This window comes from Microtus oregoni, unplaced genomic scaffold (assembly GCF_018167655.1).
Source record: "Microtus oregoni isolate MIOR12 unplaced genomic scaffold, Mior012 000009F_ref0000495, whole genome shotgun sequence".
Classification (NCBI taxonomy): Eukaryota; Metazoa; Chordata; class Mammalia; order Rodentia; family Cricetidae; genus Microtus; species Microtus oregoni.
Window position 1 is genome coordinate 27870593 of NW_024543068.1, and position 8203 is coordinate 27878795.

At 39.2% G+C, this 8203-nt stretch overlaps 1 non-coding gene across 1 annotated transcript; it reads left to right on the plus strand.

The window, feature by feature from the left end:
• Positions 1–4486: 4486 nt before the first annotated feature.
• On the plus strand, positions 4487–4593 carry LOC121452644. Its single transcript, XR_005974888.1, has one exon. It is a non-coding gene; the product is annotated as a U6 spliceosomal RNA (small nuclear RNA).
• Positions 4594–8203: the final 3610 nt, after the last annotated feature.

Sequence of the window (8203 nt, forward strand, 5' to 3'; positions counted from 1 at the left end):
GATTCAGAAGAAGATTAAAAAAATAGTGAATTTCTACATCCCCTTTTCCCTCTTTGACTAGCAGAATCTTCTTTTGCCCCCTTTAATAACAGCAGTGTCTCACCAGCTTATGATTCCCAGTTGTTTGAGCTACAGGACAGGAAACTGTGTTTAAATATAATTATTTTAGGTTAAGGCATAGATGTTCTCTAAGGCCGTTTAATATAAAGTGGTAAAATATCTTGTCAGAGTGAAATAGAACCAGATTAAATCCACTTACTCAATGGCAAAAGGGTTAGCTTCAGAGACCAGGACAGGTAGCTTTTTATCAAAATAATGTGTGAAAAAAGTAAATGACTTCTCAATACCCTTAATCCACTTCATAATAAATGAAAAAAAAGCTTTTTGTAGATTTCTGTTGGAAATTTTTTCCCTTGCTTATTGTTTCTTCCTTTGACTGTAACTCAGCTAATCAAAATCATAAAAGTCCAAGTTTAAAATTTAGGTATACATAATATGCCAGGCTGGAAGTGATGGATGAATTTGCAAAAAGGAAAATTTGTCTCTACAACAGAATTAATGGCATTTACCTTCCCCAGTTTTTTATTATTAGATTTTCCTTTCTAGATGTTATACAGCAAATTGTTATGTGCCTTTGTCAGTGGGTGACTGTTTCATATATTTGCACTGAAAACATACCTAATGTAGCGTGTCAGGAAGCATTGATTAAAAGGTCATCCACAACTATTAGTGACTCTTTTTGGTGAGAGGGAAGGGAGGAGAGTGTGAAGACATTGTCACGTGTATTAAGAGCCGTGTGTGTGTGTGTGTGTGTGTGTGTGTGTGCGTGTGTGCGTGTATGTGTGTTACTATTTATTTCTTGGTAGGTGATTGTAATTACAGGGAACATAGAAATGCCTTCATGAATGTCTCAGCTGACTAAGCAGAGGCTATTTCTCAGGCTCTGGAGGCTTACCTTAGTATAAAACTTCATGTGCGTGGTGTAGAGCGGTGAGGAGTACTTAGGCTGAAGTGAATGAAAAGGGCTGAAACCCAGCTGTGCCCACTCAGAAATGCTCTCAAAGTTTGGAAGATGAGACAATAAGAATCTTGATGCTTTTCTGAAAAAAAAAACTTGCTATACAGTATATCCCCAGGAAAAAAAATTATTAAAATTTTTATTAGTTTTTTTAAAAGTTTTGATCATATTCATTCCCCTTCTAACTCTTCCCAGATCCACCCCAATTTGTGTCTTCTTTTATTTTTTTTAACTTAACAAGACTAATTCATGCTATCCAAATATTCTTGGATGTATGGCCTCCTGGGGAGTGATTGGCTTCCTTAGGACTACATCTTATAGAAATCTGTCTCTCTGTCTTCCAGAAGCAGCTAATCATTTCCAAAAGCTTCACAGCCAGAGGTGGAATTGTATGCCCCACTTCCATCTCCTTACAGGGTCTGACTTGGTCTTGCCCAGGGTGTGTACATGCTGTCCAAAGCACTGTGAGCTCATAGGTGTAGCTTCCTTGCTGTATGAAAAAGACACTGATTCCTTGTAGTTTCTCACTGCCTTTGGCTTGCATTCTTTCTCCTCCTCTTCTGCCATGATCCCTAGCCTTAGGAGCAGGGGCTGAGGCATATATGTTTCATTTAGGACTGAACACTTTGCAGTATCTTATTCTGTACATCCTGGCACGTTGTGGGTCTCTGTATTAATCACCATCTATTACAACAGAAGTTGCTCAGGTGAGGGTTGATAGATGAAATCATCCATAGGTAGAATAAGTCATTAGGAGTCTATTTAATGCTATGCCCATTTATTAAAATAGTAGTAATAGGTTCTCCCTTAGGGCTTATGTCTAAAAAGAGGAGAAAAGTCATCATCAAACACTCATCTGTGACCCCTGGGAGCTACAGTAATGACTGACCTGCCCAGACATGCTTCCTGATGCAGTAGTGGCATGAACAATGGGGAGTAACCAACCACTTTCTGAGCAGATCCAAGTCTCACCCCCACAAGATGAAACTCATCCCTGGCAGTGTTATCAGGTCAAAACCTGTAGCTAGATAGGTCATGGGTTCTAGACAATGTTTCTGATCATCTCTGTGAAAGGACCTTTTCAGTAATGGGACTATTGCAAAAGAAATGAAAAAGCATCACGTAATGAGGAAAATCCGGAGTTGGAATTTAACTGTATCTTGACAGAACACATCTTGTTACTTGGAAAGATTGTTCATTTTGCTAAATGCCAGTGCTCATTCACTTGACAGAAAAGTGATTAATGATTAATGCTAAGGCTAGGTCAGTACTTATATCTAAATAAAGTTGACTTTTCTTGAGACTGCTTTTAAATCTATATTTCTGAATAGCTAAAAAGGCGAGTTCTTGCCCCAGTTATAAAAAATTAATGGGACCCATACAGTTAATTTCTGATCATGTGGCCCATAAGTGAAATTGCTTGACATTTCTGCCATGGAAATTCAGAGAAAAGAGCAGTTAAATATTCTTTGAGCAATCTCAGAGACTTAATGAGATAGATAGGTGGGGTCTCCAAATTTGGACACTCTTCTGGGTAACTGAGAGGACACAGCTGTAGCTGGGGAAGAGAACAGTAGAGGAAAAGCATGGGGATGGACTGCGTGTGAGTTGTTCCACACAAGTTGGTAAATAGCTTTGTAGAAAGAGGGGTTCCAGCAAGCGCAAAGACTGAAAGATTCCAAAACCTTACCAGACACTTTGTATACAGAAGAGAGAGAGAGAACAAGAGAGACAGAGAGAAAGAGAGAGACAGAGAGAGAGAGGCAAAGAGAGAGATGGAGGGAGGGAAACAGAGACAGTGAGAGAGAGAGAGAGTGAGGGAGGGAGGAAGGGAGAAAGGGAGGGGGAGAGATATAAGTCACATTGTAAATGTTGAGGACAGGAGGAGACATGAAGAGTGTCCTGGTTGATGTTGGAGCAGATGGAGAGAGGTAGAAATCAGTTTTATTGTAGGAATAAATAACTAATTAATGACCTGCTGGACATCTGTACAGCTGTAGCTCTATTGTCTTTCACTCAGCTGATACACATGGGAGCTCTTGACCCCTTTGCATCTACCTTGATCTCACTCCTCTCTTGTAGGAGAACCTCCGGAATGTGCCTGTGAATAACCCCTAGTGCAAACCCAAACCTTGGCAGCCATCTCTATACTACCCCAAAACAGATGTACTATGGTCATGAGCTAGAATTATGTATAGGGTCAGTATTACTGTCATTGAAATAGATCTAGGAAAAGCTTACTTCCAGATCAGAAAAATTTGGGAGAGAGGGTTAATGTCTAGATGGGAAGACACATTCTGTGGGGTCAACATCTAAGGTTTATGACCTGCTCATCCTATGCGAGAGCCTTGGTATAGAGTCAGATCAGGATCTTCTAGACAGGGACCTAAGAAAAACAACCAGGGTAACTAGCAATCTTAAGGCATGAACATCTTGACCTGCTTTTTTTTCTTCTGATAATTAACTTCACACAATTTTGGAACATCTTTTTGGAATTAGTTTGGAGGAGTGCTTGAGTGAGTAGAACCTTATTTTACTGAGCTTTCCACATACTTCCTTCTGATGTCAAGGAAGAGACGGAGTCAAATTCTGCCAGTTTCCCATCTATGCCTTTAATAATTTTCATTCATTTATTTAGGAGTATATTGAGACCTTTTTTGTAGGCACCAAGAGGAGATCCTACAACTTTATTCTGACTTATTGTGTATTTGTGTGTGTGTATGTGTGTGTCTAAGTGTGTTTGTGATGTGAGTATGCATTAGTATGGTATGCATGTGGATGTCAGAGGCTAAATTTTGGAATCTGATGAGTATAAATGAGTACATATTCAGCAGGCAATGAATGCAGATCAGGTAGAGACCTTGGGAGCCCTTTGGAGGTCTTTAATAACATGCCATAGCAACCCTGGAAAAGCTGATGCAAAGATGTCAGGGTTGCACAGCCCCCTTTGCATATTTAAAGGACTTCTCTTCTTTCTTTGTGGAGAACATCTTAGAAGGGGACAAAACACATGGGGAAACTAGATGAAGTCATTATAGGAAGGATGGAGATTGCTTGGTAAGAGGCAATGCCATCTGAGATAGGAAGTGGATTAATTTTTAAAGTAGAAGCAAAGTATTCAGATCTGAAGGTGGAGAGTCCCGAGATGATTCTCAAAGTTCATTTCCAGGATTTCATTGCCAGCACTTAATGGTTGGTACACCAGAATTATCTACAGATTATTAAAAGGAAGCAGCTGAAGGGAAAAACACAAAAATGCCTCGGACTGTATGATCCAGAGGCCAGGAAAACGAAAGAATAAAATGGGGGATAGGCAGAATGGCTCAGCGGGTAAAGGTTCTCACTGACAAGACTGACATTCCATCCTTGGGACCTATGTGGTAGAAGGAGAGAACCAACTCTTTCAAATTGTCCTCTAAAGTCAACACACATTCTGTGGCACATGCCACATAAAGACAGAAAGTCCATGTGCTCACTTCAGAAGCACATATACTAAAATTGAAATGATACAGAGAAGATTAGCATGGCCCCTGCGCAAGGATAACATGCAAATTCGTGACACGTTAAAAAAAAACAGAAAAGTCCTTTGTATTTATCATTGATATTATTGATAATCTTAGCAAATGTTGTTTGAATAAAGCAATGGAAGAAGGACCCAAAATTACCTAATGAAGAAAAATGAAAGAAGGGCTGGTACACAGCTCAGTGGTAGAGAACCCATTAAAGCATGAGACATCCTGGATTCTATTCTCGGTACTATGTGTATATAGATAACTCTAGAAATTTGGTTAGGAAATAGAGATCAAGATGAAGATCTATATATGTGTCTTTTTATAAAAAAATGGGAGTGATTTCAGAATGTTTGAATCTCTATGGAGAAAGTCTTAGGAGGGAAGGAAAAGTTGATTATATTTTGAGGGAAACCTTCCCTTCTTTCAGTTTTTGCCCACAGTCACTGTTTCACAAGAAGTTTCTGTTCTCTGGGAAATTTGGGGGCAAGAATTTGAAAACTCTGTAGCAAAAGCAACTGGGATTTTGCAGGGACAGAAAAAAAAAAAACCCGCCAAGGAGAGGAGTGACAGCTCCCGTAATTGAAGGGCTGATTTAAGATTCAAGCGTTTCATTGTTTGCAACCACAGCAGAGCTTGCGATTATGCTGAGTGGGGATGTGACTTATAGAGACCAATTTCATCAAGTCTTTCATTCCTTGGGGTCCCTGGAACAGTGTTACTCTGAGTATCCGTGCTGGTTTCCGAAGCTTGACTTACCCTATTGAAACCACAGGAAGAATGCTATTTGATTTATGAAAGGAGTTACCCAGCCGTTCACCTAATTTTGAAACAGTGACAGGAATTGGAGGAAAGAAAAAGGATATTGAACCAGAACTGTACAACTTGCAAGTTATCAAGATGCCTAAGGAAGACAAAGATTTTTTAATATTCTCAGCCATAATTCATTCAAATGAAGTTAAGAAGTCAGTTTTCAAGACAATGCAAACTTGCTAATGCAGATAAACTTTAAGGGCTGGATAGCTCTTTAAAAGTTTGGAGTGTAGTGTATAAGGGAAGCTAGGGTAACTGTTTAAAGTAGTTAAAAAGGATGGGTTTCTTTTAAATACATGAAGTTACTCTATTAAAGTAAAGCATTAGCACATCAATTTAATAAACTGGAATCCAGTTATTTGCACAGAAGAAGACAATTATGAAGAGCTCAATCCCTCACACATTTGGGCTTTTTCAAGTCAATTTAACATGTATCTTATCCTATTGGTCAATTTACATAATAAGATTTAAAATAATACTATAAAAGTGGACTTTACCAAAGAATGAAGCACGATAGCCAGAAAACACTAAACACTGCTTTAAGAAGACATATATAATATCCCAGAGTATGAGAACAAAAACTAAGTTATGTTCTTGACCTTCATTTTGAAAGAGCAAGATGTGCTCCCCATAAAGTTCATATCTTTGCATAATTTTGTGTCATGTGATTATAAATATGGTGTGTTTTTATTATTGTGGCAGTTTGAATGTAATTGGTTCCTATAAGCTCATAGGAATTGGCACTATTAGGAGGTGTAGCCTTGTTGGAGTAGGTGTAGCCTTGTTGGAGGAAGTGTGTCTCTTTAGGAGGGCTTTAAGATCTCATGTATGCTTAAGTCATGCCCAGTATCTTAGACCACTTCCTGTTGTCATCTGATTAGGATACAGCCAGTGCCATGTCCACCTATATGTCACTATGTCTTGCCATGATCATAATGGGCTAAGCCTCTGAAAATAAGCCATTCCAATGAAATGTTTTTCCTTTCTAAGAGTTGCCATGGCCATGATATTTCTTCACAGCATTAGAAACCCTAACTAAGACAGTTACTCATGTTCAAAGAATTCAAAAGGGGCATGACAACTTTTCAATATTGTAGGTGAATATATAAAGTTATACCTGTGGATAATATTGATAAGCAATATATTGATGAGTTATGGCTTCCTGAAAACAGGAGTTCTGATAGGTTTCGATGAATTATGTAGACCCTGAGCTAGATAGTCTGTGATACAAATGACTGGCTCATATGTTCTACATGCATATAATATCTACCTTGGATAAAATGCTCACAATTGGCCATCCATTCTCTCTGATCCTTCCTTGTCAAAAAGTTTTATTATCTATCATTCAGTACAATTCTGCTAACTTTATTCTAAAAACTATAAGTTTGAAAAAATTTTTACAAAATGAGCTTCCATTTTGGTTATCCAATATCAAGAGATCATACCTAAAAGCCGATACACATAAGTAACTTCATTTGGGTGAAGCAGATTGCATTTATATATTTAACAACTATTTTAAAGATAGAGGCTGTCTTAGTAACCTTTCTATTGCTTTGATAAGACACAACAACCAAGGCATAGTTTATAAGCAGAAGTTCATAATCGGGTTTATGGTTTCAGAGGGCTCGAGTCCATGATGGAGGAGCAAAGGGACGGCTATAGGAACAGCTGAGAGCTCTCATCTTCATCCAGCTGTTCCTGCAAGTTTCTTTGCTTTCTAGTCAAGGAAGTTCTATTTGGTGTTCTGCTACTTTTCTATGGAGAATTTCAATTGGGTGAAAATCCTTAAATAGCACAAGATATCCTTCATGTCTAACTTTGTCTCGACTCTGTAGGATTCTCATGTTTTTCTCAAGGGTAGGTAAGTTTGTTTTTCTCAATTCATGTGACACATGCCACAGAAATCCCCCCCCCCCTACACATATGGTTGGAGGCTTTTTTCTTCTCAGGGCAGCATATGAGGAAGACACAGAACACAGGCTTGGCTTTGGGAAAGCACAGACTTCAGTCAGTGTTCTTGACTTTCTGTGGGACCTGGGACATTACCCTCTTTTTTGTACCTGTACAGTGAAACATGTAACAACCCCATGAGACTGGAATAAATTTAGTAATTTATTACTGATAGCAGACCCTCTACTTAAAGGATTTGCCTAATAAAGCCAGGCTCCCTGACATTCTAGGGCAGGGGTGGAAGTGGGCTGTGGAGGAAGCCCTGAGCAAATGTGTATTGTTTGACATAGTCAGGGCCATGAAGATCTTGGTGCCTTAGACTCATAATAGCAAAGTCTTTCCTGGGCTCAGGGAAATGATAAAGCCGCCCCTTCTGATTTGAGTGCCAATGTTGATAGTATATGCAGAAAATATGCACTGTATCTTTCTTCCTACAGATATTTACAGCCTGGAGTTTGTTCTCCTAGAGAGACTGCTCCTACCAAGATTAGCTAAATCTGCCTCCTTGATTCATCTGTGTACCATAAAGCCTGCCCCGTTGATTTAGTTGATGCAATAACACTGCTTTCCTGTTTAACTGTGTGAAGCTGTGAAGGTGAAGCCTACTATGGATGCCAAAAACCACCACTCTTATCTTAAAGGGAATAAGAAATAGTTTTTTTCTGGATCTATTTTGTGTGATTATGTGTAGTGAGGAGCGAGCGGCGGGCTGTGTTCCTGCTGCCCCGGCTCACGGCTGCCTGGCTAGCTTATGCCCTAAATAATTACACGGAAACTGTATTCTTTTAAACACTGCCTGGCCCATTAGTTCCAGCCTCTTATTGGCTAGCTCTTACATATTGATCTAACCCATTTCTAATAATCTGTGTACCACCACAAGGTGGCTTACCAGAAAAGATCTTAACCTGCGTCT